We start from the raw sequence: 27,732 nt of genomic DNA, 5'->3' as shown, positions 1-27,732 counted from the left end.
ACAGGGTGTGAAGGACTGCGTGCGGCCATGGTGAAGCAGTGGGTCTGTGGGGCCAGGCCATGTGAGAAGCCGCACGCGTGAGGGGCAGGGAGGATGGCGTGCGCCTGCACATGTGAGATGCTCCCCGCGGTCGCAGGTGCTGGCCTGTGTGTGCGGCACACACGAGTGCATGACCGTGCCAGAGCAGCGTGTGCAGTGGCAGTGGTGACCCTGGAAGGCTGAGAGGCCCGAGACTGGCGTGGGGGACAGTGGGCAGGACACCGACACCAACACCGAGCAGGCGAGAGAGCAGCTCCGCCGGCGGAGGCGCCCGGAGGAGGAGGGAGACTCGCTCCCTTTGCCCCCAGCACCCAGGCCGCCCTGCTCTCAGACCCCAGGCTGCACCCTCTGAGGCCCTGCGGGGCTCCACTTTCTTTCTGTCCAGTCCAGAGGGGATTTCTCCACCATGGCACCTAAGGAGTTTAATGTCTTCCCCACTTGGGGACAATATATGCTGGATGTCTCTCTCCCCCGTGAGGCTGCAGACTCCAGGGGGCCAGCACTCCTTGTCTGGGTCCGTCTTTCCCACGCTTGTAACACCAGCTCTAGCCAGGGCCCAAGGCAGAGCAGTTGCTTCACAAAGGTTTGTGACTGACTGACTGACTGAATGAACGAATGAGTGGCACAGGGTGCCTGAGCCCACGTGCGCTTGTGTTCATGTGCACATAGGAATGGGCACCTGAGCTGGAGCACTTGTGTGCACCTGCCACATGTGTGTGCGAGTGACCGCAGGGCACTGTCATTCCCAAACACCTAAGCCTCCACCCCGGACAGACCACGGACAGGGACAACCTGCGGATGGAGGCCAGCCCACTCCTGCGCTGGTGGGACCAGGCTGGCAGAGAGCAGCACCGGGCTTCAGCTGGAGGAACAGTCAGGCCCGACTCCCTCCCCATGCTGCCTGCCTCCTTTCCAGGCCTCCCTGAGGCCCTTAGAAAGTTTCTGTCCCTGGGTGGTGCACGCCTGTGATCCCAGCACCCTTCTAGGCTGAGGCAGGAGGGTCACAGGTTCGAATTCAGCCTGGGAAATGTGGTAACATAGTGAGACCCAGTCTCAAAATGAAGCATAAAAGGATGAGGATGTAGCTCAGTTCAGTCCACAGTACCACCCAGAAGAAGGAAAAAGGGGAGGAGGAGAGAAGTCTATGAACTGGGCCTTAGGCTCCCTCGAGTTTCCTGCGAATAAGCCCTCAGGCCCCCAGAACTGGGTGGGCCCTGGCAGCAATTTTCAGAGCTGGATTCGGGAGAGAGCCCTGCCTCAGTCTGGGCTCCAGGCCAGGTCCTGGCCTTGTGCACTGTCCGCCCCCCATGTTGCTGGTGCCCCCAGCGATGGGAGGAGGCATCAGCATCCCTGGGGCCACCCACCCTGGCCCTAGGAGGCCCAGTCCCTGTGTCTGAGGGAGGCGTGGGTGGGACAGAGATGCAGGGCTGGGGCAGGGAGGTTTGGCAGGGAGGCTGGGGGAAGAGCAGAGAGAAGATGAGCTAGGAAGGCAGAAAAGGGAGAGCCAAGTGAAGCTGTTGATGGCTGAGCAGGTGGGGGCAGAGGCCTGGGCACACCGAGAGTTCTCCAGGACTGAAGTGGGTCCGCTCAGCTGGGGAAATGCGCTGAGTCCCTCGGGGGCGGGGGGGGGATGCTCTCCGTCTCGGGGCCCCTGCAGGGACCCCAGGAAGGCTGGACGAGAGACCCAAGCTGGGCTTACCCTGTGTGACCCAGGCCTGGGACTCTTCCCCTGAACAAGGGAGGAGAACCAAGTGGTCTGCCGGGTTTCCTCCCGCCCAGGCTGAGGACAGGACTCTGAGTGCTGGGGCAAGGCTGAGGGCCTCGCCCCTCAGGGACCGCCGGCCGCCACTTTTCCAGCAGAGGCTAGGCACAGGTGCTGGGGTGCCTGCCAGCCCTGGCGGCCCCGCCCGTGGCCCAGGGCACTGTGACCTTTTACCCTGCCCTCCAGCCCCTGCCCATCCTAGCCGAGTCTGAAAAGGCAGCCAGTTTGCTGTTGACTCTGGAGTCTGACCCAGGAGCAGGCTGTCCCCTGCCTCGCTGCTGCCCTCTCTCCTCGAGCCCTCAGTGCTTCCTCCCTTGGGGTTCCCAGCCTGGGCACAGGTCCACCAAGCCCGGCACAGAAGCAGAGCTGAGCTCCCAGTCTTAGGAAACCACGGCTTTCTGCCCCACGAGGGGCATCAGGGCCGGCCGGGCCTAAGCTCAGCTGCTCTCCTGCCACAGTCCTCCCCCAGCTCTTGAAGCTGTTTTGCTCCATTTATGACTGGAACCAGTTGCAGGTGATGTCCCTGTCGGGGGCACGGCCGGAAGCACCCATGCCCTGCGGGATCTTGCACTCGGCCTGCTCAGGGGATCGGCTCAGGCACTGGGTCTACCTTTGCAGGGCTATGGATCTTTCCCTGCCTCTCTTGTCAGCATCAACACGGTCGGACTGCAGGCTCCTGAAGGATAAGAATAGTCTCATTTATCCAGTGTCCCTGAGGCTCAGCTCAGTGCCCAGGACATGGCCTTCACTCAGTAGAGGCTGCTGGACGAGAGGAGAAGGGCTCCATCCTTTTTGGCAGCAGGAGTGAGGAAGAGGTGTGCTTGGTGCCTCGTGCGCCTGTGGCCACAAGCTCTCCTGGCCGTGGCTAAGGGAAGCTTGTCCATCACCTCTGCTCGGCCTGTCATGAGTCACCGCAGGATCTGCTTGTCCTCCCCTGGCAGAGTGTCAGTCTTAACGGGTGCTGGGCTGCCCCAAAATCCAGGCAGCCTGGCGCACACCCCGTAGAGTCGCCCGCTGCACCCTCTCTGATGACAGGCCCTGCCTTGGGCAGAGGCCGGTGCCAGACACGGGGAAGGCTGTGGTCTCACAAGGCACCAAACCAGGCCCCACGCTTTTCCTCCTCTTCGCCTCCAGCTCGGTGTAAATTCTACTAGGGATGAGGGTCACACAGTCAGATCAAGAACTTGGGGATCTGACCGTGCAGACGCACACCCTGGACACCTCCGAGTCCTTTCCTTCTCTTCAAGGCGTGGTGGGAGGGGGTGGCCGGCTGCAGAAACCGAAACCTGGTGCCTGTGGTCCCTGGGACAGTGAGAGAGTGACAGGAGGGGCCTGGTCAGAGCACAGGGGGTGGGGACAGGACGGCTCCTGTTGCCTGTGACAAGTCCACACCATCAATAACCCTTGCCCCAAACGCTTCAGACTCCAGGATCTCACTGTTCAGGGAAGAGATCAGGTACCCAGGGTCTCTCTGCAGTAAGCTTTCCTCAACAGAGAGAAGCAGCCCTCCTCTCTTTGGAAACAACATCGAGGCAAACTCTGATCCCCTCCTTCAACTTTTGGTCCGTCCTCTAAGCTGTCTGTGCATCAGATTTTCTACATTGATACATTTTGCCAGGAAATAGCCTTTCCCAGCTTCCTGTGGGGTTTAGGAGCCCTAAACCAGCCTCCAGGGACCAACTATGCGAATCCCAGTCTGTCATTGCTCTGCAAAACCCCAAGAAAAGACGCTGGCAGGATGTTAGTCCCTGAGAGGACAAGGCCTAGCCCGACAGGCCTCGAGAACTGTAGCCAGTAACAGAGTGGCCAGGGCTAAGTAGCCACAGTTAGATCAAAAACAACAGGCATGAAGAAACAGGTTGTCGATTTCAGTGGATCCTGGTCAGGCAGGAAAGAGTCCGGAGCCCAAGAGCTCAAATAGGACAATGGGGACTCAGTCTGAGGTAAGAATGAGGCAGTGGGGCACCAGCAGGCAAGACACAAGAGGTGACACTGATCGGTAGGAGGAAGTGAGAGAAGGCAGCTGCTGCCATACCAGAGCTCAGAGAGCCGAGACACCCGTCTTTGGCTGGTGTTTGGATGGCAGTGACAGGAATTATGGCCACAAGTGAGGGGCGGCTCTGGGGTGGCTGCGATCTGGTAGGGACCTTGATGAAGGAGTTGGTAGTAGGGTTACGCTGGTAAATGCAGGCTCTTCCTGTGGGGTAGGTCTTCCTTCTTTGTTTTCATTTTCTGATTTTTTCCGTTTGTCTGCTTGCTTGCTTGCTTTGTTTTTAGGTTTTTGAGACAGGGGCTTGCTATGTAGCCCAGGCTGGCCTTGAACTCAGTGTCCTCCTGGCTCAGTCTCCCAGGTGCTAGGATTACAGGTGTGTGCCACCCTGCCTGGCTCATCCGGAGACAGAGTGAGAGAGCCTGATCCTGAAGGGAAGCTCCAGAGGAGCACGTCATGGCCTGAGGTCCCCGAGCGAGCCTAACAGCTCTGTGATCAGATGGTTCTGTCTCTCCTGCTCCACTCTGTTCTGATTAAAACCAAAGCGGAGGTTGGAGAGTAGTCCACATTCCAGCTTTTCCTTCTCTTTCTCCATCTTCCTAAGGGTCTACTTGCTTCCCGAGATAGTCCTGCTCCAGGGTCCAATGAAGGAAGCGGAGGCGTTGGGGGATTCCTCATGGGCTGAAGCCAGAGCATGCTCCGTGTGCCAAGCATGCAGCTAGAAATGGGAGAACTCTGCCAAAAGACCCTCCTGCAGCAGTAGGAGCAGTGGTTACTGCAGCTGTTACTCTTTATTCAGGGCTGGTCCTCAGTCCCTGATTACTTTTCAGCCTCTAGCGATTCCCTTAGGTCCACGCTGGCCAATCCCATTGTTGCTGGCCAAATGTGGCTCTGGAGCACTTGAGATGCCACTAGTGCAACTGAGGCATGAGTGTGAAAAATGCACTGGATTTTGAAGATGTGCTATAAAAAAGGAATGTATACTATCTCTAATGATTTGTACACTGCTCACACGTTGAAATATTTTGGAAATACCAGCTTAAATAAAATATATTATTAAATTTAATTTAATCTCTTCTTTTTTATTTTTTGATGTATGTACTAGGACTCTTTTTGCTTTGGTACCGGGGATCCAACTCAGGACCTTACGCTAGCCAGGCTGGAGCAGTGCCACTGAGCTACAGCCCCAGCCCTAGGATATTTAAGATACCATATGTGGTTCCCATTATATTATGTAGTGATGCCTTTGGTCACTTACTTTTCCTTTGCCCCAAGAAGCAAAAAGAAAAACATGCAGCAAATTCCAAAATTAAGGGGGTTCACCACATATAAGTTTGTTTTTCTCCCCTGCTCATAGTCCAAACAGAAGCTCTTGGGAACAGCTAGGGCAGCTCCACTCCAGGACCAGGGTCCAGCCTCCTTCTTTATTGTGACTCACCACACTCAACACAAACAGCTTCCATCCTGAGGTCTGAAACCTCTGCTCTGGTCCTGATCCACTTGCATCAATGGGAAGAGAAGGGCACGTGGCAGGGGCTCTTCTCTTAAGGGCACATTAAGATCCACAAGGCTTCTGCTTGGTTCTCGTTGGCCAGAGCCCAGCTACCTGAACACACTTAGAGGCAAGGGAGTCTGGAAAGTGTAGTCCTAAACTGGGTGATCATGTTCCAGCAGCCCTTGGAGACTGTCCCCGTCAGCTCTCTATTGCTGTGACAAAACACCTGAGGAAAACAACTTAAAGGAGGAAAGGTTTCTGTTGGCTCATGGCTCCAGAGGGAAGGTTCAGTCCATGGCTGGCCAGCTCCAATGCTTTGAGGCCTGTGATGAGGCAGAATCATCGTGGCAGAGGAATGTGACAGAGGAAAGCTGCTCACCTCAAGGCAGCAGGAAGCAGAGAGGAATGGGAAGAACCAGAGAGGAAAGGCCCTGAAACCAGGGGTAGTCCACAAGGTCACACCCTGTGACCCACTCCCTTCCACTAAGCTACAATTCCTGTTTCTATCACCTCCAAATGATGTCATCAAATTATGATCTCATCAGTGGATTCACCCACTGGATGAAGTTTGACCCCTCATGATCCAATCACCTCCACAAAAGCCCACCAGCTGGCACCAAGCCTTTAGCACTGAGTTTTGAGGGGTTTTCAAATCCAAACCACAACAGAGAGTTTAATTGTTGAAAGAAGAAAGGGAGAGTGAATATTGGGGGACAACCAGAAGTCTCTGTTACACCCAGAGAAGGACAAACGTACATGCTCTAGGTCTAAAGAGCAGCAGGAGAGGGGAGCAGATAATCTCTAAGAAAAGCCAGGTCCTAGCCAGGTGTGGTGGTGCACACCTGTGATCCCAGCACTCAGGGAGGCGGAGGCAGCAGGACTGCAAGTTCAAGCCCAGCCCGGGCAACTCAGAGACTTAGTGAGACCTTGCTCAAAACAAAAACTACAAAAGGGCTGGGGATGTAATCCAGTATGAAGACCCTGGGTTCAACTCTGGTACTGGAAAGGGAGAGACAGAGACAGAGAAAGAGACAGAGACAAATCTACTGCTCTTTAAGAGATGTCTTTAACAAAGACAACCCAAGGCCCTGCATATTCCCAGATGTACCTTGGTCAGGTAAGCTTACAAGAGAGGAAAGAAGAGAACAGTCAGACAAGGAAGGACCTGTGTATGGCTGGGAATGATGATTTGAGTTCCAACCTCCCGTGGAGGGACAGTGACTATGACTCCACCATTTTTGAACATTTATCCTCAAGGTCATCACTGGTCACATGGCACAGGAACAATGGCCCACGTGTGAGTAAGGAGGTTCTGCCTAGTAAACATCCTTTGTGCGCCTTCCTTCCATCCACCTATGGACTATCCCACCTCTAACAGGACCCGAGAGACAGCAGGAGTGGACAGGAGGCTACTGTCCAAATAATCAGAGTGGGGAACAGCTGGGCCTGGCACACTGGGTCTAGCATTGACTTTCTCTCTGATCCAGAGCTTCTCAGCAAAAAAAATTCTCAAGAAAAGTAAATTTGGTTGCCATGAAGATACAACCACGATCTGCCATGTTCACCAATGTCTTGCCACAGCCTGGCTTGCAGTGAGCTTTGAGGAGCATTTGCTGAACGGGCGGGCGAATGAGCGGGGCTGTGTTTACTTGAGTCAGGTCTAGAGCTGAGCTGGGGCCGGGCCACTTGGGAGGTTACTTGGGTTGGAGTTGGGGCTCTAAGCGCTCCCCACTCACTACCCCTGCTTCTCAGTGGCTCGGACCCTGGACCTGCAATCCCTCCTTTCCCAGGATCTTTCCCACCTCTGCTGCTGAGCTGTCTCTTAAGGCCAGGGTAGGCTGCTCTTGGGGAGCTAGACATGGTGGGCAGGAGACAGGGCACGGTGGGCATTTCCGAGAAGGCTGCCCTCGACCCACCCAGCTTTGTTCCCCAGCCAGAGTCCCATAAGGAGACCACATTGGCCCTAGGAGAAGGCCAGACGCTGCCGGGCCTACACCATGCCCCGCCCGCCCTGCTCCCATACATCTTGGTGTCAAACACATTTTATTTCCTCACGTCTGGGGACCCAGGGGCTCCCCTCCAGGATTACTTCCTCCTCCGGTTGTTTTCCAGCTGGAGACTCTGGGAGCCCCACGGCAGGGGGCGGCTGCTCCACTGTGGCCCAGGAGGCTTCAAAGGCCCAGAGTGGCCAGCTGGGAGCCTGCTGGCCAGGAGGGGGCGTGGCCAGCCCCAGCTACGGGGCTCCAGGCTGGGTCCCCAATACCTGCCCCTCCCCTGCTGGCTGAAAGGCTGCATCTACGGGCAGAAGGTGACTTCAAAGGTCAGGAGCCAGGATGGGGACTCCTTGTCACCCCCTCCCTGGGGCTCAGAGGGGCCAGGAAGTGCACCCCCATGATGGATTAGGTGGCTAAGAGCCATGGAGAGCTCACGGACGGAGACCTGCTCCCTTTTCATGGGGCTCAGATTTCAGGATTTGGGGAGGTAGGAGGGGGTGAAATAATTAGTAATTTGTGATTAAGTCTTTTCATGGATATTTTGTTTCTTTGTTCTGTGATGTCGCCCGGAGCCATTTAAAAAATGACTTAATGACAAAAAAAATAATTGCTCTTTGTAACTAATGACTGTGTCAGAACTTGGAAATCACCGAAGCCTCAGAAAGTAGAACCCGAGACACAGACGGGGTGGGGGTGCCGCTCTCTCAGGGCCCAGATTGGCAGCCATAAAGCGTCCTGGACCCTCTTTCGCCGCGGCCCCTCCTTGCCGGCGGCCTGGGGTCGCAGGCCTCGCTGCCCTCAGGACACAGCCCTGGCATGGCCTGGAAGTGGGCATGCGCCCTCTCCTACCACCTGGGTGTGGGGTGCGGCTGGTGAAGCGGGGTCCGCCCTCCTCTCTCTGGTCCCACAGCCCCGCCTGGAGCCCCACAGTTGCCTGGGATTCCAAGTTCTTCTGCAACTAAAAAGTGCGGGCTGGGGATTTAGCTCAGTGGTTTCACCGCCCGCTGCGCAAGCGCAAGGACCAGAGTTCGATCCCCGGTACCAAAAAAAAAAAAAGCTTAATTGTCAGATAAAGATCGAACAAGGTGTGCAAGGTGATGGTTTGATGGATTCTTCTGCATCTTTGTTGCTCCTGTCTTCTCCACCAGGCGGGGGGGCTCTTAGCAGCCTGGGACCTCTCCAGATGTTCCCGCCCTCCTCCGCTCCAGGTGAGCCCTGGAGCCGGGGTGGCCAGGCCTGCAGAGCTCTGGCCCCAGGGCCGGCGAGGCTCCCCAAGCTCCCCCCTGCAGCTCTGGGGCCCAGGCAGGAGCTGGGGAATTGCTCAAGCAGCAGATTCTGCTCCTGCTCCCCTCCCGGCCCTCGCTCCGATCTCTCCCAGGGGGAAATGCTGGGGGGGAAAACCCGTTAACTTGTGCCTTCTATTTGGTTTTCCTCTGGTTATTGTTTAAAATGCAGAGATTATGAGGTCAAACTCTCCCAGCCAATATTTTTCTAATGAAAAATGTAGTAAGGCACGACTGAGTAATCTAATCTATAAGTTAAGCGTTCCACACAGCAGCGATTTTCACAGACAGAACTTCAATAAATCTTGTTTTGAGAAAAATGATATGAGGCTGATGTTCTATTTTTGTCAATTTGAATGGACCCCCTGCCCCCAACCCCAGGTATCCTGCATTGCGGCCTCCTGCTCTGTGCCTCAGAGCTGCCATGAAGGGACAGAAAGGCGTGGTGACCATGGGCGCTCTGGTCCGGCCTGCGCTGCAGGCCTGCTCTTCCCCGCCATGGCGCTGGGCAGGACAGCACCACCGTCGAGGTCGGGCTAGGGCGCTGACATCGACCTCCCCAGCCAGGAGGGCCTGTCTTCCCCAGCTGTCCCGGGCTGAGCAAGGAGCAAACAGCAGGCCTGTATCTTCCTTCAACCACTGGTAGAACAGAGAGAAAGGCCTCCCCTCAGGGAGAAGTCTTTCAGCCCTTAAAGCTGCTGCTCCCCACTGGCTGACTTGAGCATGGGGTGCGGAGTAGTAAACCCCCCCTCGCCCAAAGGGTAAGAGTGTGCGTGTGCGTGCGTGAGCGTGAGTGTGTACCTGTGTGCAGGGACCTGGGACGGAAGCAGGGATCTTCCTGGACACGTGGGGCGCGCTCTGAGGGCAGCCAGAAAGGGTGACAGCCCCTCATCCGAGACATCGTTAGGAGAGCCTGGAAGATGAGGAGCTCCCTTCCTGCCTCCCACAGCGGCCCGCCAGCCTTTGGGTCTGAGAGCCAGAGGACCCTGAAGGCTGCAGGTGGGCAAAGCCACAGCCGGGATGGTGACCTCTCGGGCCCCAGGAGAGCTGAGGACAGAAGAAAGGGGCTGGTGGGCTTCTGCAGAATGGAGGACCCCAGTCCCGGCCTTATGACCATCTGACATCAGGGCCCAGAGTTTCACCGTTACAATGAGGAAATTACGGCCAGTCCTACGTATTTGACAGTGGTCTTAGAAGACCGGATGAGAAGAGCCATGCAGATGCCTCTTAAAGTTCTGCACAAGCTTCACCATAGCTGGATCGCTAAGGCTTTGGGCTGGGAGCAGCCTGCCCCGGGCAGGGGCTGGAGCTGTGCACAGGGGCAGAGGAGTTTGCAGGCTTCCAGCGCTGCCCAAGGGTGCTGAGCCCTACAACTCGGAGATGACCCTGGGAAAGGCCAGGGACAGGACCTGGGGCAGGCAGAGGCCTACATAGAGGCCTGCACAAAAGCCTGCACGCTGACCCACGTCCAGTACCAGGGCTGCCCTTTTCTCCTCAGGCCTCCCGACCCTCTTGCTGCCCCCCACCATGTCACTGCAGGGGTTCCAAACAGCTCCCCACCGGGGAAGGGTGACTTTGGTTTAGCACCAAGCATCAGACATTGGTGGCAAGTCTGCTCCCATTTTCTGCCCCACCCACTGACTGCTCCCAGAAGGCACAGAGAGCTGCAGGGCCAGTCTAGTAGCGGGCAGGGGAGGCCGAGCCAGGCAGGGATTCCCTCTAGTCTCTCCCATCTAGGAGTGGGAAGAGGTAGAGCAGGGTCCAGCCAGAGCTGGAGGTGTCTGCCGGGGAGACCCCAGGGCCCTGAAACCCAGGGAGGGAGGAGCTCGTGGGCTTCACCTTGCCTGTGTTACTTACTCACTAACAGCCAGGTTTTTCAAAGAATTCTTTTACAGGGGACCCTGGTGTTGGTCACACACGCCCAAGGCAGGCTGGGAAGAGCTGACCCCAGTCGGCTTGTTTATAGAAGCCAGTCTGGCCGGAGCCTGGGAGCCCAGGTCAGAGTAACTCACCCCCAGATTCCATCCCCACAACTAAAACCTTCTGACTAGAAGGACAGTGTTCTAATTACAGCCATGTACTCTGTCTATTCTGTTCCTAATTCGAGAATGCTTTGTCTTGTCCTTTATGAGCCTTGTTTACATTAATTTCCATAGAAACCATGCGTAGCTTGCCTCTAACCCAATTGATTGTCAATAAAAGTCAGTGCCTGGGACTGGCCAGGCCTGTGTCGGTCTCCTGGCATTGTTCGTCCTGGCCCCTGCTTTCCCTCTTAGTTCTGTCTCTTAGTGTGTTTTTTCCTCAGGCCTGCGTCGCTCACTGGGCAGGTAGGGACTGGAACCTGACTACAGGGGTCTCTGGCATTCTACTTCTTTTCCTTTTTTTTTCAGTCCAGCAACTCAGCCCAGGGCTTTGTGTGCAGCCCGACTCTACCACTGAGCGACCTCCCCAGCCCTTTTGCTTCTGTTCTGAGACGGGTTCTTGCTAAACTGCCTGGGCTGGCTCACACTGGGCACCCCCCGGCTCAGTCTCCCAATCTGAGTAGCAGGTTTACAGACACATCCAGTGCACCTGGTTCTCAAAGAACTTTAATCACAGAAACATTTTCATGGCTCAACAAGAAAAACAGAATAGAAAGCACTGGGTATAAAATGGTCTCGTTTATGAGGCAAAAATAAAACTATAGATTAAAAAAACTGAAATATGATTAGCAAAATAGAGACAGTGATTGTTCCTAGCTGTGTATATGATTTTATTCTTTATACATCTCTAGTTTTCACATTTTCTGCCATTGACATTTATACTTGGAATTAAGAAATTACGAAAACAATTAAGAAGATGATGCTGGGATTAAGCCGGACCCCTAAAGGTAGCCCAGGACCTTTCCCGGACCCAGGCCTTCCCTGCTCTCTAGCTCTGTGTTGGTGACGGGGACTCCAGGGCTGAGCAGCTGGGAGTCAGCTGCGCGTGGCCCATCCATGTCCGATGCGGGGCTCATCCCAGCTGGATGGGGGCCAGGCTTAGGGCAAGTCTGCCAGGCAGTGACCTGGGGACCAGTGCTCCCCGCTCCTCCCCAAAAAGGGGGCGAGAACTTGGAGTCAGCCTGTGCCCGGGTGCCTGCAGGACAGGGAGGGCGAGTGGCCCTGGCGCTGTCTCGGTGAGGATTTCCCGAGCGACTCAGGCCCACAGCGGCCCCTCCCGGCTCGGCTCGTACCCCAGGACTCATATGCAGGGCTGCATCAGGAGAAGAAAGTGGCTAATCCCAGCTGGGGGCCTCAGGGCTGTGGACAAGGAGCCAGGGAATCCCAGCTGGGGCTTAGTGAAAATATGGCCACGAAATTCTAGCCCACCTTCAAGTATTGTGTTATGCTAAGGGAAAAAACACATAAAAGAGGCTTTTTAGACAACTTGTTTATGAGCAAGTGTCTAAGTTTTATTTCAATCTTGCTGCCAGTGAAGAGACAGAGGCCAGCCTGAGGCTCGCTGGGGAGACACATTCAGAGGAGAGAAGGGGGCCGGGGACCTAGCTCAGTGGTTCTGCTGCCTGCCTCCCAAGCACAAGGTCCTGAGTTCAATCCCTGGTACTAAAAATAAAAAAACAGAGCAGAGAAGGGGTTGGACTCCTTGCACAAAAACAGGGGCCGGGAATGCAGTGGCACTGCACCTGCCTCGTGAGCGAAAGGTCTCAAGTTCGATCCCCCATACCAAAAAACCCCAAAAAAACATCTGGGGGAAATTCCTCTTATAATCAGCATGGTAGGTAGGATTTCTGAGAAAAAATCTGAATCTCATTAGAATTTTATCAGAAAACAGCCTTGGTGTTTGCATCAGGAAAGCTGATTTTTCCCGGAAGGAAAGGATGGAGGCCGGGGGCCGTGCTTTGTCCGAACACGCCTGGGAGTCCGGCTGTCCGCTCCTGGCCAAGGCTGAAGCGTGAAGCCTGTGACATCCAGGACCCCGTGCTCCCACTCTGAGGCGGGCCCAGGCGGGCTCCCCACCGAAGGCTCTGTCTTGCACCCTCGAGAGGGGAGGTGGCAGCCTCCGCCCCAGGCCTCCGCCCCAGGCCCGTGCCCCTCCAGCGCCAGGTGACTCGATGGACATTGACCCGGGCTAAATCCCAAGGCTCACCCATGCCTTGTCAGTTCTCTTTCTCTCTTCCATTGGAACTCAGATTGCCGGAGGGGATTAATCATTTCTGGGTTCATGACACACTCTCATCATTGGCTCTTGAACAGGACCCTTTGTTCTATATGTAGTTAGTTTTCTTTATTAGCTGTTTAAAAACAGCATTGTGAGCACTGAGCATGGTGGCTCATGCCTGTAATCACAGCCCTCTGGGAGGCTGAGGCAGGAGAATCCCAAATTTGATCTTGAACTGGGCAATTTATCAACTTAGTAAGACTGTCTCAAAATAAAAAATAGAACAGTGGGTTGGGGATGCAGCTCAGTGTGAAGGTCCTGGATTCAATCCCCAGTACTAAAAAAAAAGAGCAAGTGGGACCAGGGATTTAGCTCAGTGGTTCTGGCGCCTGCCTCACAAGCGCAGGGCCCGGGTTCAATCCCCGGTACCAAAAAAAAAACCAAACAAAAAAACCCCATGAGTTTATCATCTAAAACAAGATCTCCACCTCGGCAACTCTTGACAACAGACCGGTGGCCCCTCGTCCTGCTTCTTGTCCCCACCCCCGGGGAGCTGACACCCTGAGCCCTTGCCCATTGCCCCTTGCTCCCATGTTAACATGGCCTTGCTTATGACACCTGTGCTCAGGTTACATTTGAGACTTTGACTGTTGCAGATGGGTCTGCTTATTGGGTCGCGTCATACTCGCTGCTGAGGCATCCGTGTTGCTGCACATCACGTGAGTTGTTTTGACTTGCCTACAGTGGGCTTCTCTCTCTCTCTCTCTCTCGCTCTCTCTCTCTCTCTCTCTCTCTCTGTCTTTCTCTCTTTCTTTCTTTTTTTTTGGCAGTACCAGGGATCAAACTCAGGACCTTTTGCTTGTGAGGCAGGCCCAGCGTCACTGAGCTAAATCCCCGGCCCAGAAGCATTATTTTCAGTAGCCAAAAGGTGGAGGCAGCCCTGGTGCCCCACAGGATGCAAGTATATGGACACGACGTGGTCCGTGTGTACAGTGCAACAGGAGCCCTGGAAAGGGACAGCATCCCGACCTGTGCTGCCCCATGGATGAATCTTGAGGACAACCGCAAAGGACAAGCACTGCCCAAGTCCACTTGTCCCAGGTACCTGGAAGCCAGACTCAGGGATGGAAGCACAGCGGTGTTGCCAGGCTGCAGGGGGGAGAGCAAGGATTGTCTATTCACGGGTACAGAGCTTCAGTGGGAGATGAAACAGATTCCAGAGGTGAGTGGTGGTCATGGCTGCACAACAGTGAACTGCAGACTTAAAAATTGTTAAGCTGAAAATGGTTGTGGACATCTATAATCCCAACTACTCAGGAGGCTGAGGCAGGAGGATCCACAGTTCAAGGCCAGCCTGGGAAATTTATCAAGACCTTGTCTCAAAATAAAAATAAAAACTAGGCATGGCACATGCCTGTAATCCCAGCACTCAGCAAGCTAAGGCAGGAGGATTGCTGTGAGTTCAAGGCCCGTCTGGGCTACATAGAGAGAACTTGTCTCAGAAAAACAAAAATAGGGGCTGGGGATTTAGCTCAGTGGTTCTGGCACCTGTCTTGCAAGCGCAGGGTCCCAAGTTTGATCCCCGGTACCAAAAAATAAAAAAAAATTAAAAACAATACATAAGTTAATTAAAATTTTAAAAGGGTGTGAGGATACTGTAGCTCAGCAGTATACTGCTTCCCCAGCATATGTGTGGTCCTTGGTTCAATCTTCAATATTATTAAAAAATATTAACATGAGCAATTTATGGTATGTGTATTCTATCACAGTTTCAAAAAGAAAGATATCAGAGAGGGCACAGTGGCAAACAGATGTGGGACTGCAAGTTAGAGGCCAACTGGGGAAAATGTGGTGATAGCCTGTCTCAAATTTTAGAAAGTAGAAAGGGCTAGTGATGTATCTCAGTGTCAGGCCCTGAGTTCAATCCCCAGTATGAAAGGGAGCAGAGAGAGCCACATTGTCTCACTACTGTCTCTCCTGGGCTGTTGGACTCCTCCAGTTTTATTAAAGAGAACATCTCAGGTTGGCCTCAGTGTCTTTAACACCTCTCTAACATGTGTTCCTCCCCTACCTTTTGTTTTGTTTTGAGACAGGGTCTCATTCTGTATGTAGTTCAGGCTGGGCTTGAACACACTATGTGGCCCAGGCTGGCCTCAAACTCACAGTGATCCTCCTGCCTCAGCCTCCCGAGTGCTGGGATCACAGGTAGGTGTGCACCACCACACCCAGCCTCTTTCCCTTTTTAACAGAGAGAAAGCTCAACCTCAAGACATCTCAGCAAACAGTAGTATCTCACTAGAAGCAAAAACAGTGTCTTTACTTACTTTTACAATTACTTTCTTTTTTTCCCAGTCCTGGAGATCAAACTCAGGACCTTATGCTTGCAAGGCAGGTGTGGTGCCACTGAGCTAGAAGCCCAGCACTATAATTACTTTCTATTTTGGCAAATGCTATTTGGTGTTGCTGTTACTATAGTGCTATAAAGTATTTTAACTGGGGATTTAGCTCAGTGGTTCCACCACCTCGAAAGCGCAAGGTCCTGAGTTCTATCCCCAGTACCAAAAACAAACCTATTTTATAAACATACTTGATATGTTAGGTACAGGTACAAATTCCCTGTGATGAATGTGACCATTATGTATGGCAAACATGTACCAATAAAAATTAATTTAAAAAATAAATAAACAGCCAGGTGTGGTGGCACATGCCTGCAATCCCAGCACTCAGGAGGCTGAGGCAAGAGGATCACTGCGAGTTTGAGGCCAGCCTGGGCTACATAGTGAGTTCAAGTCCAGCCTGACCTAGAAAGCGAGATCCTGTCTCAAAAAACAAACAAACAAAAACAAACTGGAGTGAAAAACTATTGTTTTAAAGAGAAATATCAAGCAGGGGCCAGGGATTTAGCTCAGTGGTTCCACAGCCTGCCTCACAAGCTCAAGGTCCCGAGTTTGATCCCCGGTACTAAAAAAAAAAAAGAAAAATATCAAGTAGATAACATAGATAGCCCAGGATGTGGCCAGAGCTAGCAAACATTTTAGAGGTGGCTCAGCCCCTAGCTGGGCTGGCCGTCTCCATCTTTTGGAGGTTAGCAGTCCAGATCTGGGGTGTGGCTTCGAGTGAGCTTGCCCAGCCTGCACGAGGCCAGCATTCCATGCCCACCACTTCGGAGACCAGCAGGCAAGCTCAGCAGGCTCCAGGACTCTGGGTGCACAAAGAGCTTGGCAAGTGCTGAGCTGTCAGGGAAAGCTCCGTGGGGCTGGGACAGGACCCGGCCCTGTAAGATGAACAGAGCATAAGGGTCCTGCCCATTAGAATGGCACCCACGAAGGTCATCTAGCCAAGATGTATTTATGGGCTGCTGGATTTGCCTGGCAGAAGCAGAGAATATGACAGAAAATAAGAAATTTGGAAAATCTGAGAAGTCCAAGGAGAGGACTTCAGATTCCACATGAACTCTCACAGGACATAGGCAGCCACAGAAAGTCTGGAGCGGGCGAGTCTGAAAGGACTCGGGTTGTGAGCAGGCTCCACCTGCTTTGGATGAAAACTCTCCGAGTGCAGCCTCTGCCTGCTGATCGTTCATCTCTCCAGGACCTGGTGCATCCGATGCCGGCCGGTGCTCTGACCAAGCACAGAAACTCTCTTCATCCTGCGGTCGTGTAGAGGGCGAGCCAGCCACTAGCTGAGTGAGGGCTGATAGCGACAGAAAGCTGTGAGCCGGGGTGTTCCCCACCAAGTGAGGATTGCAGCCTGGGAGGCTCAGCTGGCCTCAGAGCTCAGGCAAAGCTGCTCCGGGAAGGAGAGAGGGAGAAAGTGGGTGGAGGGGAGCAGATGGACCCAGCCCCCAGGTCTGCAGCGGAGGCAGGGGAGCCCAAGTGGCAGATCCTGAAGGCTCTCCTGGCGGGCCTGGGGCATGCAGGAAAGGTGGTGAGCGGGAGGGAGGTGGGAGGCCAGTGGCTCTGGACGGCCGTGGGTTTGTGTAGAGAAGGCTGCAGACCAGCCGTGACCTGAGAGGGCCCTCGCGCCTCATGAACCCAGGACATCTGCCCTTCCTTCATTGTTTGGTTTTTTTTTGGTACCAGGGATCGAACTTGGGACCTTGTGCTTTCGAGGCAGGCACTGGAACCACTGAGCTAAATCCCCGGCCCTTCCTTCATATTTTTGAGACAGGATCTTACTAAGTTGCTAAACTGCCCGGGCTGGGCTCAAACCTGCCATCGTCCTGCTTCAGTTTCCCGAGTGCTGGGGTTACCGACGGGAGCCACCGCGTCCTTCTTCTTCCTCCTTCCTTCCTTCCTTCCTTCCCTCCCTCCTTCCTTCCTCTTTCTCCTGCCCCCCCCCCGGTCCTCCCTCCCGCTTCTGCTTCTTCACAAACAAACCGAGAACACCCGGGAGCTGAGCCGAGCTGAGGCCTCCCGTGGCAGCGCAGTCGGTCGGTCGGGCGTGCAGGCCGCAGGCCGCACAAGGAGAGGAGCCAGGGCCCTGGGATCAAGGCGGGGAGAGGGCGCGCGGTGGCAGAGTCGGCCCAGGCGAGGGCTCCACCTTGGGAAAGTGGGAGGTGAGGGGCGGCGATGACTAAAGACTCCAGGCCTCCGCCGACCAGATGGGTGGAAGCCGGAAGGGCCGGGAAGAGCTCAGCGCTTAGGGGAAAATGGAGAGACCGAGGAGAAGCCTCTCTGCGTGGAGCCAGACAGCAGGGGAGGGGAGGGGAGCGGGCAGCCCGGAACTGAACCCCACTGTTCCCTGCTTCGGCAGCCCTTTTTCACAGGTGTGCGGCACCTACTAGTTAGGAGCATGGCGAGTGTGGGGACCCGGGGCTTGCACACCACTGCACACACGCGTGGGCACAGCATGTGAGCCTGCACACTGCCATCCACGCAGCTCTCCTAAGCTCCATCCCGCGCCCCACGCGTGTGCCCTGCGTGTCCGGGGCAGAGGCACAGCGGGCTGCGTGGGGAAGGGGAGGCGCCAGTGTCGGGGGCTCTGGGGGCGGGAGCGTGGCGTTGTTCATTCAGTCACTGGGCACGGCCCGCCGGGGGGAGAGCGCGCATGCCGAGCTGGGGGTCCGCTCCCGCCCCGGCCTAGGGGCTCCAGAGAAGGCGGCCCGGGTGCTCCCTTCCTGGGGTGAGGGAGGATGCTGGCGGGGAGCACCCTCGGACGAGCTGCGTGCCAGCCGCGGGAAGTGGCTGGACGGCGCGTGGCCCGGAGCCCGGGGCTGCGGGGTGTGACGTGTGCACGCGCGCCTGGCCGTGGGGGCGGGGAGGTGGGCACCGTTATCAGGATTATCAGAGCAGACCAGCTCTCCATTACGTGCATAATTTCCCCGCGTCCCATCGGGTCTCCGAGCAGCGGGAGCTGGAATGGAACTAAACCAAATCGGGGATCTAGCAACTTCCAACTCCAAGGGGCTGTGGCAGAGCTGAAGGTGGCGCCGACGGATGGTGATGATGGCGGCCTCAGGGAGGGAGGCTGTCGTAGCGGCGGGTGCGGGCCGGGCTGGAGGTGGTGCGCGGGGCTGCCTTCAGGGAGGAGGTCGCCCAAGCCCAGCGACTGGCAGCTCCCTGCAGTAGGGGGGGGCCCAGCCCGGCCCTGGCCTGCCTGAGCTGGGGCAGCACAGACCCCCTCCCCCAGGAGTACTTCCTGTGACTCGGGCAGAGGCAGCCTGGGAGAGAGACTCACCCCAGGGTGGAGCGCGGGTCTCACCTCTGCAGAAGGACCCGGCAAGTTCCTTCTGAGAGTGGCATCATAATTGGGCTGTGTCTTTTTTTTTTTTTTTTTTTTTAGTACCGGGGATCGATCTCTGGACCTTGTGCTTGCAAAGCAGGCCTCGGAACCACTGAGCTAAATCCCTGGCCCTGGGCTGTGTCTTAGTTGCTTTTCTCTTGTTGCTGAGACAGAATACCAAACACCCAAAGTTAAAAGGGAAAGGTTTATTTAGCTCACAGTTCGTACAAGTTTCTGTCCATAATCGGCTGGCTCCAAGGCGGGGTGGCCTGGCAGAGGGGAACAGTTCATGGTGGGCAGGAGGAAGCAAAGCAACAAGGGCCTTAGCAGAGTCTTTCTGCCCCTTTTATCTTATCCAGGCTACTTAGGGCGAGCAGCACTCACACCCTATCCTAGTGCCTTTCCGCCTAATACTGCACCACGAACCAGTCCCAGCATCACACACTCTAGACCCAGCCACCTCTAAAGAAGCCCCACCTACGACCGCATGAGGCTTGGGGGACATCTAGACACAGCCATAAACGGGCTGTTAGCATTTGCCCTCCATGGTTGTGGCCGCGTTCAGTGATAACATATAAAAACTGTCACTAATAAGCACTTGATGAATGGCTTTTTACATTTTTAGGTTTATTTTTAAAACTTGTTTAAAATACCACTGCTTTTCTGCTTCACTTCAACTTCTCATTTTCATCCTGCTGTCCCAAAATTATACTTTTTTTTTTTTTTTGGTAACAGGGATTGAACTCAGGACCTTGTGCTTGTGAGGCAGGTGGCAGAACCACTGAGCTAAATCCCTGGCCTGTCCCAAAATTATAAAAGGAAGGTGCAGCAGATTGGTGAGAGCTTGGAACTATGGATGCGATGGAGATGTCAACTAGGGCAACAACTCAACATGAGGCATCCAACGTTCCAAACAGAATGGGGAATGACGGGGATCCAGGGGCCCAATTGGTGAGCGCGTGGTACTTATACAGAATGGGGACTGAGAGAGATCCCTTAGGCCACCCTGAAACTGGAAACAAGCTGCCTATTTCCATGATTAATCTAAGTTTGCAATAAGAGGCCTAGCTTGCTTTGTGCTTTCATTATATTCAGTACAAATAATTCAAGGGACCCAGGAGATGACACTCAAAACACCGCGTCTCCCTCGAAACTGTCTACCATCCTAGAGAGGCGGATCTTTGTTAGTGATGTTGAATCTAACTAGATGTGGTGTGCACCCCTGTAACCCAATTACTTGGGAGGCTGAGGCAGGAGGATTGCAACTTTAAGACCACCCTGCATAATTTAGTGAGAAGGGGCTGGGGATGTAGTTCAGTGGCACTGTGCCTGCCCAGAAAGCACAAGGTCCTGAGTTCAATTCCTGGTACCAAAAAAAAAAAGATAATTTAGTGAGCACCTGTCTCAGAGTAAAACTAAAAGGGGTGTGGGTGTGGCTCGGGCTCCCTGGGTTTACTCTAATACCATTAAAGCCCTGAAGATTGTGGCCTCGGGAGCCCTCCCGCCCTCATGCCAACACTGCCAGGGGCCCCTGCAGCATTCGGGGCCCTGCTGAGCTGACCTCCATGCTGCCTTTTCGGCCTTCACATGATGACGCCGCAGCTGAAAACCTGGCTCCCCTGCTGCCTGTCTCCCCACCATCCCTCAGTCCTGCAGCAACAGCCTGTGCTTCCAGCCGGACCGTGCCCCTCCCTAGCACAAGCCCAGCTGTGCACCTCCTGCTTTGCGCCCCACGGAACTTCCTGCTCCTCAGTGGATCAGTCTTAGTCTGCCTGGTGGCCTAACAGTGTTCTTAAATTGAAGTATGACTTACCTACAGTCCAGTGCAGTAACCTTAAGTGAATTTCTACACCCACTCATGCACACACACACACACACACACACACACACACACACACACGATCCTGTCACCTCTAACCCAATGAAGACTCACACATTTCTGACTTTCCCAGAGGATAATTTGTGCCTCCTCTTCTAACTTATACCATCATGGATTAATTTTGCTTGCTATTGAATTGAACCTTATATAAATGAATCATATAATATATATTCTTTTGTGTCCCATTTAATACAGTATTTCATCTACAAGATTAACCCGTATTATTGCATTTCATTTGTCTATTCCTTTTCCTTGCTGTGTAGTATTCCACTGTGGGAATATACCAAAATGTATTTGCCCATACCAAATCAGCTGCCATGAACACTGTGGTACATGACTTTTGTTGAACATAAGCACTCATTTCTCATGAGCATATACTCAGGAGCAGATTTGCTGAGGTGAAGGATACACATACATACCTCTGGTAGAACCGCCAAACACTTGTCCAGTATGGTTTTCCTAACTTACACTCTCAGTGACGTCTGTGAGTTTTGATGGCTCTACTATTACTGGTCTTTTAAACTTCTGCCGTTCTAGCAGGTGTAATAGTTATTTCTCTTTGTTTTGTTTTTGGAGACAGGTCTCACTATGTAACCCAGGGTGGGCTCGGATTCACAGTGACCCTCCTGCCCCAGCCTCCTGAGTGCTGGGATTGCAGGTGTGCACCACCTCGCTGTTCTCTGCCACGTAGCAGGGAACAGGGGCCTTACCTAAGTCCTCTCCATGCTCTACAGCCCAGGGAAGAGCTCAGAGAGCACTGCTGCACCCGTTCCAGGAGGGGCTGTGCTTGGAGCGGCGCAGAGGAGGGGCTGGCATAGAAAGGAAGGAGGGAGGGAGAGAGGAAGAAAGAAAGGGAAGAGAAGAAAACCCACCACCCTTAATTAGCTTGGGCCTCAACTTCCCCATCTTTAAAGTGGAGATGACAACACTGTCCTGGCTAAATGAGAGAACAAGAGCCAGGGCTTTGTCATTTGCAAATTTAATTTTTAAATCGATAGAATTTTCTCACCATAGCTATCACCTGTGGCACTTTCTAAACTGTGTGGATTCCAGGGTCCCCTCCCTGAGGATCCAGCCTGGCTTGGTCTGGGTCGGGACTGGGCAGGTACATCTTTTAAGAGCCTCTCTGAGAGACTTCAACATTTGGCTGAGGGCGAGAATTTCTGGGGTAAAGGTTTTGGGTGTTTGCTATGGTCTTTCTGGGGGGAGAAACAGGGAAACGCCTTCCAGAGCAGACTTCTGTGGAGCGAGGGGCCACTGCAGTCAGGACTGCCGTCAGGGTCTTCCTGCCCCTCACCTCTGGCCTGAAGTCGCAGAGACAGGCTCCAGAGTGAGTGTGCATATGTGTGTGCATGAGTGTGTGCACGTGTGCATGCACGAGTGTGTGCACAGCCAGCATGCAGGTATGCATACCTGCTTGGCAAGGAAGGGCAGGAAGAAGATAGCAGAACTCCAGGGGCCTGGGTCAGGAAGAGCAAGCAGCCTGAGCCTGGGGGCTGCAGCCCATGCCCCTCACCTTAGCCACAAGCAGGCATGACCCACACAGCGGCCCCTGCACCCCGACCAGGCCAGAGGTGTGTGAGCTAGGTTTGGGCGCACCCTCGGATCTGGCCTGAGAAGCCAGCACTGACCTCTCCCTCCTGCGGGCCAACCCCCATCTTGGGGACCCCAGGCTATTGTCCTCTGAGGGTCAGGGGGGCCACAGCAGGGCGGAGGTCACGCCACCACGCCCATTCTGCCCGGCCCAGGCCCACAGGGCTGCTGGGTCCAAGCCACGGGGCCTGGCGTCTCCTACTCTTCTTCTCAGCAGGGGACTTGGGGGTGGTCAGGGGCTGAACTAGGGTCCATCCCTGTGTGTTTTGGAGTGGGAGGGACCAGAGTTCCTGCTTCTGCTCAGAAAAACACGTGGGAAGAGAAGAGGAGAAATAAAATAGAGGGCAGGATTAATGAGGTGGTTTCAAAAGCTAATAGTGCATTTACCAACATCTCCTCCTCTGAAGCTCCCATCCCAGGGGGGCTGGCTACAGCCTTGAGGCGCCTGTCCAGCTCCTGGTCCTCCTCCTGGGGATCCCAGTGCCGGAAGGAAGCAGGAAGCCTCTCAGGATGCGGGAGGTGGTCTCTTCTCTTGCACCCCAACTGCTGGCGAGGAAACCCAGATGTCCCCCCTCCCTCGTGGGAAGCACAGACCCATTCCCAGAGCCACCGGGCTCCGGGTGACCGGTGGGAGGCACCTTACCCGTTGGTGCGTTGGAGAACGCCCTCCCCAAGTCCTGGCACCGTCTCCCAGGCCTCCTCCCAAGAAGCTGACCTGGAACTGGACTCCCAAATAAACAGTAACTAATTGGATTAGGAGCTGATAATATTGTTGACCTTTCCTAATGTCTACTGGCTGGCTCTGCACACACCGAGGCTTAATTGTATGGGGTGGGGAGGAGGGCGGGGGCTTCCAGGAGTGAAACGTGACCCCTGTTAACCTCAGACAAACCGGCTCAGCGTCTTCCCAACTGCCTGCCATCCCCAGCGGAGCAGGAACGCACAGGCTCCCACTCGTGCACGGGTGTGCATGCAGAGACGCGCAGGCTCCCAGAGGCACTCTGCGTTCACACATGCGCACACGACTCTGACCTGTATCATATATGTGCACAAGTCATGCTTGAATGATACACATACAAAACTACATGCTGTCCGGTAGACAAGGATATGCATAAACCCAGGGAGGCCGACCTGCAGGCTGCAGGCGCTACATGCTACATGCAAATGTAATCGTACATATGCTGCAACTGTGTAACAGGCGCACTAGCGAGCACACAGATACACACTGGTGAACAAAGGCGCACCGACAGGCGCACAGGCGGACGCAAGATGCCCGCATAGGTGAGCCCCACCTCTGCCACTCAGGCAGTTTGCTCGACCCCCAAGCTCTACTGCTGTCCGTGTTTGTCCCTGGGGCCCTGACTACGGATCCCCTGGAGTTCGGCGGCCCCTCGAGCCCTGACAGCTGACGTGGACTGAGACCTAGCTGGCTAGGGGGGCCTGGAGGGGCCCAGGGGGTGGGGCGCGAGGAGGGGGAGGGGGAGGGGAGGGGAGGGAGAGGGCCCCCTCCGGTGCCGCAGGCGTCGCGGGGCGGTGGAGGCGTTGATGCGGCCGGCGGGGCTTCTGCAGGTGGTTGGGGCCTTCTTACCGGGGATCCCGCAGAGCGAGGGAGGGGCCGACGTCGGGTGACAGGCCGGGCGCGGGCCCACGCCTGCAACCCCTGCATCGGGAGCAGGAGGGCCGTGAGTTCGAGGCCAGCCTGGGCAGCCAGCCGAGTTTCAGGCCAGCCTGGCCCGTGTAGCAAGCCCCGTCTCAGGAAAACAAGACATAAATACATAAAAAACAAAAAGAATAGCCGAATGGACGTCTCCAGGGACCAGGTCAGACCCCCCCCCCTCCCCAGGAGGCCCCAGAGGTGGAGGTAGAACTCTGGCTCTTGCCAGGCGGGTCAGCTCTGCAACCCCTCCCTCGGGCAGCTCCGCCCCACCAGGACCAGGGGTGCCCCCCGGAGTGGGGTCCCCTCGCACCCTGCTCCTCCCGGACGAGCCCCTCCCGCTTTCCACTGGGGGAGCAGCGGGCCGGGCTTCACGCTGCTGCAGAGCCCACGGGACCGCAGCCCCTTGGCCCCGCCCGCCCCTTTCCCCCTTCGGCCCCGAGCCCTGCCTCGTGGGCTGCCTTTCCCTGGGCTTGGGGAGGGCGAGGGCAGGCCTGGGAGGGCTCTGCACAGAGCCGACTCCAGGGCCCGGCCGGGCGCAGCTGCCGGTGCCGCAGGGGTTAAGGGGAGGCCGGGAGGGCTGCAGCAGGCGGCGCCTCCTCCAGAGCTGCTGACTCTTCCTTTTTGTTCGCCTGACAGCGAGCACCTGGTGCGCTCGCTGCAATATTGCTCCCGCCCTCCTTGCCCGAGGCGGCCTGGCCGCCTCCCGCCCCCCAGCACCGCCACAAGCACGACCCGACCCTGCGGTGCTGCGCCTGCTGCGCCCCGCCCGGCCCACCCCGCTGGGCAGCCCGCGGAGCCGGGCCCTGGGAACCGGAGGCTCCGACAGCCCCTTAGCCCGGACTGTCTGTGTCCGGTGTGAAAGGAGATCCGGAAGCATCCAGGTGGGCATGGGGTTCAGAAAACCCTCCCAAGGAGCCCAGCACCTTACAGGGAGTGGCCTGGCCTCAGTCCTTCAACTGAATCACCACTTCTGAGACAGCAGGGAATAATAAAGATAAAAATAATACAATAACCACAGCTACCTTGTATTGAGGGCTTATTTATGTACCAGGCATTGTGCTAAGCACTTTACAGGCTTTATCTAATTTGCTCGAGGAAGACCCCTATGGGGAAGTTACACCTGATAGCCCCATTTCACAGCTGAGGAAAACAGGCTTAATCGGGCCAGCGCAAACTGCTGTCCACTTGCTCCCTGGGCCCTGTCCGTGTCCCCATGAAGTGCTCAGCATCACTGTTAGTGCCGTCTTCTAGAAGGGAAAACTGAGGCTCAGAGAGGTTCAGTAACTTGCCCAGAGTCACACAGCCAGTTAGAACCTGGCCAGGAGCCCAGAGCTGTGCCCTTACCCTGATGCCTTCCTGCCTGTCTCCTCTTTTCATCTCCAGTGGCCTCGAAGCCCCCCAGACCTCACGCTGTGTGGTGTCGGAAACAGCGGGTGCTGGGGAAGAAGACTCAGGGAGCTGGAGCATGAGGGCCGAGACTCTGAGCCCCTTGCTTCACTGTCACTCTGGTCTGGAGCCCCGGTGCCCCCCCTCGCCCAGCCTGCTCTGGGCATCACTGTGGGCAGCATGGCCCCTTCGGCTGTCTGCAGGGCACACAGCATCGTGCTGGTCTCTGCAGCTCCCGCCCTGAGACACGCTCACTGTGCTGATATTAACTTCACCCCACCACCGTGCTCCCAGCCGCCCTGGCCCAATCTGACAGGCAGAAATCTGCTGCCTGGGCACCATCCTGACCTCTCTCTTCCTCTTTCATTATCCCCTCCAGGCACCAGGGAGCCAGCACCAAAATTAAAACAATAACTAAGCCCGAAGTGCGCCCAGCAGCCCCCTCCACCCCAGGGAGGGGAGGCCACAACACCTGGGAGGAGGCCAGTGGGGCCCCTCCACCCACACAGCGAGCGGCCCGCGGCCCGCCCTCGGTCCCCTCCCCAGGTCCCGCCCGGGCGCCAGCGGACAAACAGCAGGGACCTTGAGGTCTCAGCCATTCTGTGCTTGGGATTCGCAGAAGCCAGTTGGGACTGTGAGGCCCCTGCAGCCACTCGCCAGGGCTGAGCCCCGCGGAGACCCCAGTGCCGCCACAGCTGGAGGTTCCTCTCTGGCAGGCTCTTGGGGGATGGCTAGTCACTTGCTCAGCTACTTACTGTCCATGCTTAGACACTTCATAGGACATCCAGCCTTACTTCGCCCTCACAACCCCACAAGGTGGATCACTGTTGCTCCCATTTTTCAAAAGAGGAAACTGAGGCTAATCAACTAACCAGCCCGAGTTTATACCCATACCAAGTGACAGCCTCAGGCCTCAGTCTCAAACTCGGGGCCTGTTTCCAGAGCCTATGCCAGAGACGTTCTGCTGAGCACTGTGCACAGATCTCTCGTGGTGTTACTGGGCTCTGCCTAAACAAGCTGGCCTAGTTCAGGTGTCCTCGGGCCCTCAGTTTCCCAGGCTGCAGGATGGGTCTGCTGTGACCTCCCTTGCAAGGCAGGGCCTGTGGCTGCAAAGAGAGAAAATGGGCAGAGGCCAGTAGAGGGGGCTCTGTCGCTCAGGTCAGGAGAGGGAGCCGTAAGCTGGCCAGGCCATCCTAGGAAAGTGCAGGTGCTCTGTTTCTGGGGGTGGTGAACCAGTCTCCTCACGCAGCCCCTGGGGTCCAGGGCCAGCAGCTCCCGCAGAACGTGCCTCCCCTCCCCGAGCACATGGGGCGCCTGGGCGCTGAGCTCTGCCCCGAGGGCCACTTTTCGCCCACAGGCCCTGCTCCACCCCTCCTCGCCCACCTTCCTCTCCACATCCCAGCCTGCTAGGGTCTTCTTGCCACCATACTGTGTCCCAGGCATGAACGTGTCCTTGTCCCTCTTTTCTGCTGATACAAGGATATGCTACACTAAGGCTCTAGTACAGTTGAAAACAGAGACTAGAACAGCCAATTCTGGTTATTGTGGCCAGGGACTGTTCTTTAGGACTTTATCTAAAGTTTGTACAAGGACCCTAAGATGTAGGTGTGCCTAGGGCTGCGGATGTAGCTCAGTGGCTCCGAACCTGCCTCAGAAGTGCAAGGTCCTGAGATCAATCCCAGGTACCAAAGAAAAAAAAAAGGTAGGTGTGGCTGTTCTACAAATGAAGGGAAGGAGGGCCTGAGAGCTCATAAGCCCAGGCTGGTAGATGGCACAGCTGAGATTTCAATCCAAGTAGCACGCACTTATGTAATACTACTTTTTCCGAGGGCAGGGGGAAGCTTCTATCTCTTAAACTCTTAGTCTTCTGCATTAGGCTGTGAGCTCCCTAAGGACATTTTTGCCCATCATTACATTCCTGCAGGGTAAGGTGAAATGAGCTACCATAAATGTGTACCCAAGGAATTTGGAGACAGTCAAGGCTGCCAAGGACTGCCTGCCACAGCCCCTGGCACACAGCACATCGGCTTCCCCTTGCCTCAACCTTGGCAGGGTTTCGTGCTAGGTTCTGCCACATGGATCTGGGGGTTAGGGTCAGCTGATGCCAGAGCCAGGTGTGGCGAGGGCTGCAGGCCTTTCCAGAACCCATCCATCTTTTCATTGGGCTCCCTAGATCCTAAGGGTGCAGGTCCAGGTGCTGAGTCCGTCTCAACCCAGCAGCCAGTTCTGTGTGTGTGTGTGTGTGTGTGTGTGTGTGTGTGTGTGTGTGTGTGTTAGTGGAGACTGAACCAGGACCTTTGCACTGAACTACATAATTGGCTATGGGTTATCAGTTTGTGTAAGGTCAGACAGAGGCACGACTGAGACCACCGAGGCAGGCAAAGTTCAAGCAACATGTGATGAGTTTATTAGTGTCTGGATGCAGACGGGCCAAGGGCGAAAAGGCCGTTGGCACTGAGAGGAGGCTGCAGAGTTGTTATAGGGGAGTTTAGGTAGGGGAGGGGGCACTGGTCAAGAAGGTGGAAAATGTTAGAGTCCCCTGGGTGATGGGCCTGGGGCTGGCTGATAAACAGGGTGGTGGCGAGAGCAGCAGGGTGGCTGCTGGCTGTTGTCTCTGTGCTCCTGTGGATGCAGGTAGCGGATCTGCTTAGGGGGGGTTTCCCTTCTGGTTGGGCAGGGGTCCGACTGGGGGACCTGCCGGTTTATTTTTTGTTTTCACTTTGTTTGGTTTTTGTTTTGTTTTGTTTTTTTCTACCAGGGATTGAACTCAGATCCTTGTGCTTGTGAGGC

At 55.4% G+C, this 27,732-nt stretch overlaps 1 long non-coding RNA gene across 2 annotated transcripts in view; it reads right to left on the bottom strand.

Moving 5' to 3' along the window:
- Positions 1–27,732, bottom strand: part of LOC147825500 (uncharacterized) — a 42,432-nt gene that overhangs the window by 10,972 nt on the left and 3,728 nt on the right. The gene's annotated exons all lie outside the window — the stretch shown is intronic.

The sequence above is a fragment of the Heterocephalus glaber genome, unplaced genomic scaffold, assembly GCF_053883595.1.
Source record: "Heterocephalus glaber isolate CG9 unplaced genomic scaffold, H.glaber_assembly_v1.0 deba00001498, whole genome shotgun sequence".
In the NCBI taxonomy this organism is placed as follows: domain Eukaryota; kingdom Metazoa; phylum Chordata; class Mammalia; order Rodentia; family Bathyergidae; genus Heterocephalus; species Heterocephalus glaber.
The sequence above is the reverse complement of the archived record's forward strand: the minus strand, read 5'-3'. Positions and strand labels throughout refer to the sequence as shown.